The following is an 8,608-nucleotide window of genomic DNA, read 5'->3' as shown; positions in this document are numbered from 1 at the left end:
CTTGTTTGAAAATGCTTTTCTTCCTTTGAATTTTCAAAATTTTGAGAAATATCAAAAGGAGTTTTGAAAATATTGCCTCATTCTAGGTTTCATAATTAAAACAAATCATAAAACAAGAGTTTATATCAAAAGAATCAAATTCTTTTTTAAGCTTTGATAGCTACAAATCTTTGACAAATATCAAGACCGAAAAGTTTGTTTAGAGGTGGGTTATTTAAATTAAGGTTTGTTTCATCGATTTGGTCATTGTGAAGACCATGTCATGTCCCTCTTTCTTGATTTGGCATTTTGATCGGAGGCGAACAAAATGACACAACTAGCAAAATCAATGGCTAGACCTTTCAGAACAATTCTGTTTCAGTTCTCTGAAATCTTTCATTTGTTCAAGTTTTGTAGGCTCCTCTAACAAAGGTAGTGCAGAAATATCGGTCTAAAAATGAGATTCTTGAGTGCTCGTGTATATTTGACTATAACAGGTGTTCCTTAACTCCCTTAGTCCATTTTTACCAAAACTCCTTATTTAAATTTGCCATTGTCTGGCTAGCTGGATCCATAAAGTCAGGGCGTTTTAACCAATTGCTTTAGAGGGCCAGCTCAATATGCAAATACTTTTATCAGGTTAGCTGAATCTTATCCATAAAGTCGGGGCATTTAACTAATTGCCTTAGAGGGACAGCTCAAGTTTTATTGTATAGTATAATCACCTTTATTAGGCTAGCTGAATATTATCCATAAAGCCGGGGCGTTTAACCAATTGCTCTAGAGGGACAACTCAAGCTTTATTGTATATAAATAATATTATAATGTGGGTATACGGGTCCAATTTCTTAAGTTTGTTAAGAAGAACCTGTTATAGTCTAGGTGTTTTTGAAGGTCAGAAAATCTCATCGTCAAAGTTCAATTCCCAAGCAACTGACCTAAACTAGATTCACCTACTTGACCATTCCATCTGAGATCATGATCATCATTGAACTTCTTAAACAAAAGTATAAACCAATTAGTTTTGCAATCTCATGTGCTAGTTGCTCCATTTTGTTCGCTCCTAACACATACCTGAATACCAAACCTTTGATGCACTTTTTTTTTTCATTCAAAGATGAAAAGCGAGGTAGGGTCCTTTACTGCATTCTCTGGGCCAGCTTGTTGCCAAGTTCAAGGATTGGCGGAGCAAATTTCAAAGCTTGAAATGCAACCTGATATAAGATAATGAAAAATTATAATCTTGAGAGCAACGTAACTTGATTCATTTGTTGACTGATGCCAACGGAAACAGCCACTAGCAAGTACTTACTCCTGTGTTTCACAATAGCCTCACTGGCTCTTCGGTACTCGCGATTGAAATCCAAACACAACTGGTAACCCATCTGTCGAAATCGTCTTTCGGTTAAGATCGGAATTAGGCTACGACTTAGGAATAAATGGGTTAGAGTCGTAATCGACAATTTTAAATCGAATTTAGGTGGGTCAGACACCATCTTATCTGATCTGCGTTGTATCAGAAACGTGTCGGGTTCGGGAGTCGGTTACGGTCAAGGAAGAATTAGCACCCTTGAATCGTCCTTTCGGTACCAATTAATTTATCGGTTGTCTTTAATTGCGAAAATTAAGAATTTAAATTAAAATTAAAAATCTGATTCAAATTACTTACCTTTGATCGATTGAAGTTCTTCTAAAAGAGTCAAAAAAATATTAAATAAATCAAATAAAAAACGTAAAAAATGAAAATAATAAAAAAATAAATCAAAAGGAAAAAAGTAAAAACAATAAAAAAATAAAATAAACAAATAAATAAACAAATCAAAGGAAAAAAACTAAAACTTAACTATTATGGTACTTATGATGTATATGTATTAGTAATAAAAAATAAATAAACATTACATGCTTTAACCGATCTCCACTGACACAAATTTGAAACTTGGATGGTTGATGTATGATTGTGAAGTGGGGCAAGTGTCATGGTGGTTGGGTCCATTGGCGAAAATTGTGTGATTTGTGAGGCCATAATAAATTAATAATAAACAATGATAAGAGTCATGTGATGGTGTCAGGGAGAGTAAGCGTGGTGGTAGAAATAGGACCAAAATAAAATCATTCAAAACTAAAATGGCTTAATGTAGAAATGACCCATTTATTAGGAAATGTATTACATATTTAAAATCCAAACATAAATTAAAAGGGAACCCACCCTTTTTCTTTTACCAGATTAACACGAGAATGAGAGAAAGCTTTGCCACCCTCTCACCGGGAAGGGATAACCGCTTGTCGCCAGTCTCCAATGGTCGTTTAACACCAAACTTCAAGGGAAGGTTCGCCTCGATTCTAGGAATTCGGATCCGACCTTGGTTTTATCGAGAAAACGCTTCTATCTTCACGAATCGAATGAAAGCCGTTCAGTTTTGTCACTCTCCGATCTCCTTATCCGATAGTTTGATCGGTTCTGTTTTGTAATATGTTGGTCTCTTCACCGTTCAGATCTCTTCACCACTCAGATCCCTCGTCTGATCACCGGAACTACTCCCGTTGAAGACCCAACGGTAAGCTTCTCTTTTTCTTTTTCTTTGTTGTTTTTTTCGAATCTATTGCCCCCTTTGCTTTATTTTTTGCTTCGAAAATTGAAAGTTTGCTGCCTCTTGTGTGTTTCGTATGAATTTTCTGAGTAAAATCCTCGTTTTTGAATGCTTCCCGTCGAATATCTCTTTATCTTTTGCTTCCCCCTTTACATATTGATTTTACACTTATTTATAGCAAAACAAAAGCCTATTCCGTGCGATTTTAGAGTTCTAATGAGATTAAAACTCTTTGCTTTGTCTTCGGTCTTCATGTGGTCTTCAAACGCCGAGAAAAACGGAGGATGTTGCCATCGGAATCGGGCTCTCCAAGAATCGTACGGGGTTGACTATGTTGAGGGCTTGCGGCGTCGTGGAGACTTGGAACACTAGGGTTCTGGAAACCCTAGTTTCCTGGAGGGAATATGTTTTGGGTCTTGTGTGGGCCAACAGTTTGGGCCTGAAACATGTAATAAGAAAAAGAATAAATAATTAATATAATACGTGTTTAATGTAATATATGAATGAATATGAGATGGCACGAAATAACGTGTCTACAGCTGCCCCTCTTTGTCATTTTTCGTGGAATGAAAAATAGGGCAAAGATTAAAAGACATAAATTTCATCACTATCGAATGTCCTCTGTCGTATAGTGGAAATCTGATGTTAAGACTGGCTTGTCAGTTTGGATTGGTCAACGAAATGACTCTCTCGTCGTGAGGTTGAGTTAAACTAGAAAATCCTGAGTACGATATCATTCATTGTGAAGTTGAAACCGAACTCAAAGCTTTGGCAAGTAGCTCTTGAATCCTCTTCAAGATGCTGTAAATTTGATTTGCCTTTGAGCTGAACGTAGTCGAACTCGAAGGTCTATGATGAAGAGTTCTGGTCGTCTAATAGGAAGGTTGATAACATGGTTCAGATGATGCTTCAAGAGAAGTTGTCTCAAAAGAGACAAAATTCGTTTCAAGGGAAACGATCTCAAAGATATTTGTTGTTTCATGAGAAACAGAAACAAAGTTTTGTTTTAATGGAAATAAATTCAAAGATTTTGTGTTTCAAGAAAAATTGTCTCAAGGGAGACAAAACTTGTTTCAAGGGAAATAGATTCAAAGATTTTGTTTCAAGGGAAACTGTCTCAAGAGAGACAAAATTTCTAAGAGAAAATGTCTCAAGAGAGACAAAATTTGTTTTAAAAGGAACTGTCTCCAGGGAGACGAAATTTGTTTCAAGGAAAACAGATTCAAAGATTTTGTTTCAAGGGAAACTGTCTCAAGAGAGACAAAATTTTAAGAGAAAATGTCTCAAGAGAGACAATATTTGTTTTAAAAGAAACTGTCTCAAGGGAGACGAAATTTGTTTCAAGGAAAACATATTCAAAGATTTTGTTTCAAGGGAAACTGTCTCAAGATAGACAAAATTTGTTTTAAGAGAAAATATCTCAAGAGAGACAAAATTTGTTTTTACGAGAAATTATCTCAAGAGAGACAAAATTTGTTTTAAGAGAAATTGTCTCAAAAGAGACAAAACTTTGTTTTGAGTAAATTAATCTTGAGCAAGACGACCCCTTGTTTCGAGAGAAACAATCTCAAAGGTGATCGATAATCTGCTTGTTCATGCATGTTAAAGAAATCCTTTTAGAAGCTTTAATCGTTGACTTAAGGAAGTCAAATATGTGGATGGCATGTTTGTTGTGACACTAAATCACTTCATCGGGCACAATATCCTTCTTCGTGAAGTTGAAATCGTGGATGACTCATTTGCTGTGAAATTGAGCTTTTAATTGGATGTCATTCTTTGTGAAGTTAAGATACACACTTGTAAATTGCACTTCTTTTGAGTTCAATATCTTTCATTGTGAAGTTAAAATTGACTGTAGCATGAATCTGCAAAATTATGCACATATGCGATGCTATGGATGTGATGCTCTTATGTATGCCTAAAATGAATATGTGAAACATATTATTTTAAGGTTTGGAGAGAAATCTCAATCTCTGGTTATCAGTCTCGACGAATCTTGATGCTGGAATATTGAATTTCTTATTCTTGATCTTAGATTCTTCAATATGCTTAAATTCGATGTACAAAATATTGATATGTGAAGGGAATAATTGCGTGAGCAATCTTCATTTTCTCAGTTTGTCTTCATTTCCACCAGGGTATACTCTTGCAAACCTCAACCTAAGACAATTTATTTTCTTTGCTCCAACAAATTTTACCCCTAAAATTTGGCTTCTCTTGCCCCAGCTTCAATCTTGAGCTTCGGAGAGATATTCGTTGATTTACAAGACACGCTTCCAGAGAACTTATCTTGTTTGAAAATGCTTTTCTTCCTTTGAATTTTCAAAATTTTGAGAAATATCAAAAGGAGTTTTGAAAATATTGCCTCATTCTAGGTTTCATAATTAAAACAAATCATAAAACAAGAGTTTATATCAAAAGAATCAAATTCTTTTTTAAGCTTTGATAGCTACAAATCTTTGACAAATATCAAGACCGAAAAGTTTGTTTAGAGGTGGGTTATTTAAATTAAGGTTTGTTTCATCGATTTGGTCATTGTGAAGACCATGTCATGTCCCTCTTTCTTGATTTGGCATTTTGATCGGAGGCGAACAAAATGACACAACTAGCAAAATCAATGGCTAGACCTTTCAGAACAATTCTGTTTCAGTTCTCTGAAATCTTTCATTTGTTCAAGTTTTGTAGGCTCCTCTAACAAAGGTAGTGCAGAAATATCGGTCTAAAAATGAGATTCTTGAGTGCTCGTGTATATTTGACTATAACAGGTGTTCCTTAACTCCCTTAGTCCATTTTTACCAAAACTCCTTATTTAAATTTGCCATTGTCTGGCTAGCTGGATCCATAAAGTCAGGGCGTTTTAACCAATTGCTTTAGAGGGCCAGCTCAATATGCAAATACTTTTATCAGGTTAGCTGAATCTTATCCATAAAGTCGGGGCATTTAACTAATTGCCTTAGAGGGACAGCTCAAGTTTTATTGTATAGTATAATCACCTTTATTAGGCTAGCTGAATATTATCCATAAAGCCGGGGCGTTTAACCAATTGCTCTAGAGGGACAACTCAAGCTTTATTGTATATAAATAATATTATAATGTGGGTATACGGGTCCAATTTCTTAAGTTTGTTAAGAAGAACCTGTTATAGTCTAGGTGTTTTTGAAGGTCAGAAAATCTCATCGTCAAAGTTCAATTCCCAAGCAACTGACCTAAACTAGATTCACCTACTTGACCATTCCATCTGAGATCATGATCATCATTGAACTTCTTAAACAAAAGTATAAACCAATTAGTTTTGCAATCTCATGTGCTAGTTGCTCCATTTTGTTCGCTCCTAACACATACCTGAATACCAAACCTTTGATGGACTCTTCATGGGAAGAGAAACTAGCTCGGTCCCTGTAAGAGATGAGCGTGTAGTCTGATGTATCTTTTACATTAGAACCAAGGGGTTTTTGTTTTGCAGGGTTCAATCTTGTCATTTGTCAAAGATTTACAACCTCAATTATTAAAAGCTTTTAATTAAGGTGATATTTAAGGAATTTAAGATTAAAATTTGCTCTTTTCCTCAGAAGGAAGCATTTTATTTAAAATGTTTGAACGTCAAGTGACATTTAAACATAAGAAGCACAAAAGAAAAACAATTTCAAACAAGATGAGAACACAACAAAACTCCTGATGGATGCCCTAATCAACTTGATCAGAATGCCCCACTACATATTGAAAGTCACTGCCCCTGAATCGATCAGATCTTGGACCTTACGTTTTAATGCCCCACAGTTCTCAGTGGTGTGCCCTGAGCTCCCGATATGATAACTGCATATGGCGTTAATATCATGGCCTTCAGGATATGGGGCCTCTTTAGGTTTTGATTGAACCGGAGTCACAAGATTCTTCTCAACTAGCGTTGGGAGCAACTCCTCATATGTCATTGGGATTGGACTGATGTGAGTCTTTTTATGGAATACATTATGAGGTCTAATCCCCAGATTAGTCAGGTAAGATTCCCTTTCATTTCTTGGTTCTCTCTGAGTTCTTTTAGAAGTACCGGATGATACAACTGCAATGGTTGAGATCGTAACACCTTTGTTAGCGTTGTAAGTGTTGACATTATTGATCTCTTGCTCTTTGTTTTTCATGGGAGGCCTCTCACTGGAGTCCCTTCCCTTGATTTTTCCTTGTTTTATAGATAGCTCGATCATCTCACCAGTCATAACTAGATCTGAGAAAGTTCCCGATGCAATTGTCACCGGGTGCCCGAAGTAAGGCGTCTTCAAGGTCTGTACAAACAGCTTTCTAGTTTCCTTTTCATCTAAAGGTGGATGAACTTGTACAGACAAATCCCTCCATCTCTGTGCGTACTGTCGGAAACTTTCGTTATGCTTCTTTTACAGGCTCTGCAGCATAACTCGGTCTGTTCTCATATCATTGATATGCTTGTACTGTTCTAAGAAATACTTGGCTAAGTCTTTCCATGTCTTGATATGAGTTCGACTGAGCTGGTTGTACCACCGGATAGCTGAACCGAACAGGCTCTCTTGAAAGCAGTGAATTAGGAGTTGGTCATTTCCCACATATCCTGTCATCTTTCGACAGAACATAGTGATATGAGCGGAAAGACAGCTGTTCCCGTCGAACTTCTCGAACTCCGGGACCTTAAACTTTGGTGGAAACACCAAATCTGGAACCATGCTCAGCTCCGTTGCATCCACTCCATAGTAATCATGGTCCCCTTAGACCATCTTCATTTGTTCTTTTAACATCTTGATCTTCTCTTCCATCTTCTTTGCCTTATCTTCATCGTCAAAATCCGAGATATGATAGTCTTCCGGATGATTGTTAGTGTTGGTTGTGGAAGCTTGTATATTTGCACCATATATAACGGATGATTGTCAGTGTTGGTGGTATAGTGACTCTTTCAGATGAACCTGCCCCTGGTATACTGGCTTGTTAGAGACCCGATAACTTGGTCATAATTTGATCGACCAATGACTCCTGATTCTTCTTGATAGACTCCAAGGTACTTTGACTGTTCTGAGCCATCTTATCCTCCAGCTATTTCTACAATTTTGCCATATTTTCTTCGATTTGAATGATTCTGGCCTCCATTCGCCTCTTTTTCAAGCGGATGGGGTGTGTCCAACGCTTGAGGTAGTGTATCCAGTATTTATTCCTTTTATTGAAGCATTCTTCCGTTAGTTAATACGAATGCAAAGAAAATAACAAAATGAAAAATATGTCTAAATGCATGATGCATGAAATATCTGAGGCATTGATCCAAAAAACGTGCATGTTATTATGAATAATCCTTATTGGTGACAAAACTTTTTTATCTTTTAAGAGACAAAAAATATCCTGACAGCTTCTGACAGTTTGAATAGTCTTCTGCCTTTGTTAGTCACCGATTGAATAATCTGTCGAACCGCTCCGACTTCTCTGGATAAACCGTGCAAATGTTGAGTTTGTTTTTTGTACTGGCCCAAGAAGTCTCGAATGACTGTATCTCGGGAATTTATCTTTTGTTGAGCATGAATACGTCATTGAAGCCCCTAACTGATAGGAACTATATAAAGTTCATTTGTTTGCTTCTTGAATTCATCAACAATGGTCTCCAATTTCAGCTAGCGTTTTGCCATTGTTGTCTTTAAAGAGACTCCCAAGATCAATAACCTTCATCTTGCCCCTGCAACCTATGTCAGTCAGTTCTTCCAAGATAGAATTTCATTGTGCTTGATGTAGACCCAATTTATTCTAAGTCCTTTATAACGCAACAGAGTGATATACTCTTCAATTGTGGACGCCGCATCTTCGGGATTGAATGTGACACATAGTCACCTTGTAGACTGTCCTCTGTATTTTCATCTCTTGTATTACAACCCCTTTGTCCATTAATGCAAATTATTTATGTCTAACAAATACGTTTTTTGGTGGATCAACATCTCTTTCGAATGGTGTGAATGATAAAAAAACAAACACAAAGGTAAAAGAGTTAGTAAAAATAAAAAGTAAATAAAAATGATGAAAGAAAAAGAGTAAAAAGATAA

This window comes from Hibiscus syriacus, unplaced genomic scaffold, assembly GCF_006381635.1.
Source record: "Hibiscus syriacus cultivar Baekdansim isolate YM2019G1 unplaced genomic scaffold, ASM638163v2 tig00110044_pilon, whole genome shotgun sequence".
NCBI classification, from domain to species: domain Eukaryota; kingdom Viridiplantae; phylum Streptophyta; class Magnoliopsida; order Malvales; family Malvaceae; genus Hibiscus; species Hibiscus syriacus.
This window is presented reverse-complemented; position numbering follows the sequence as displayed.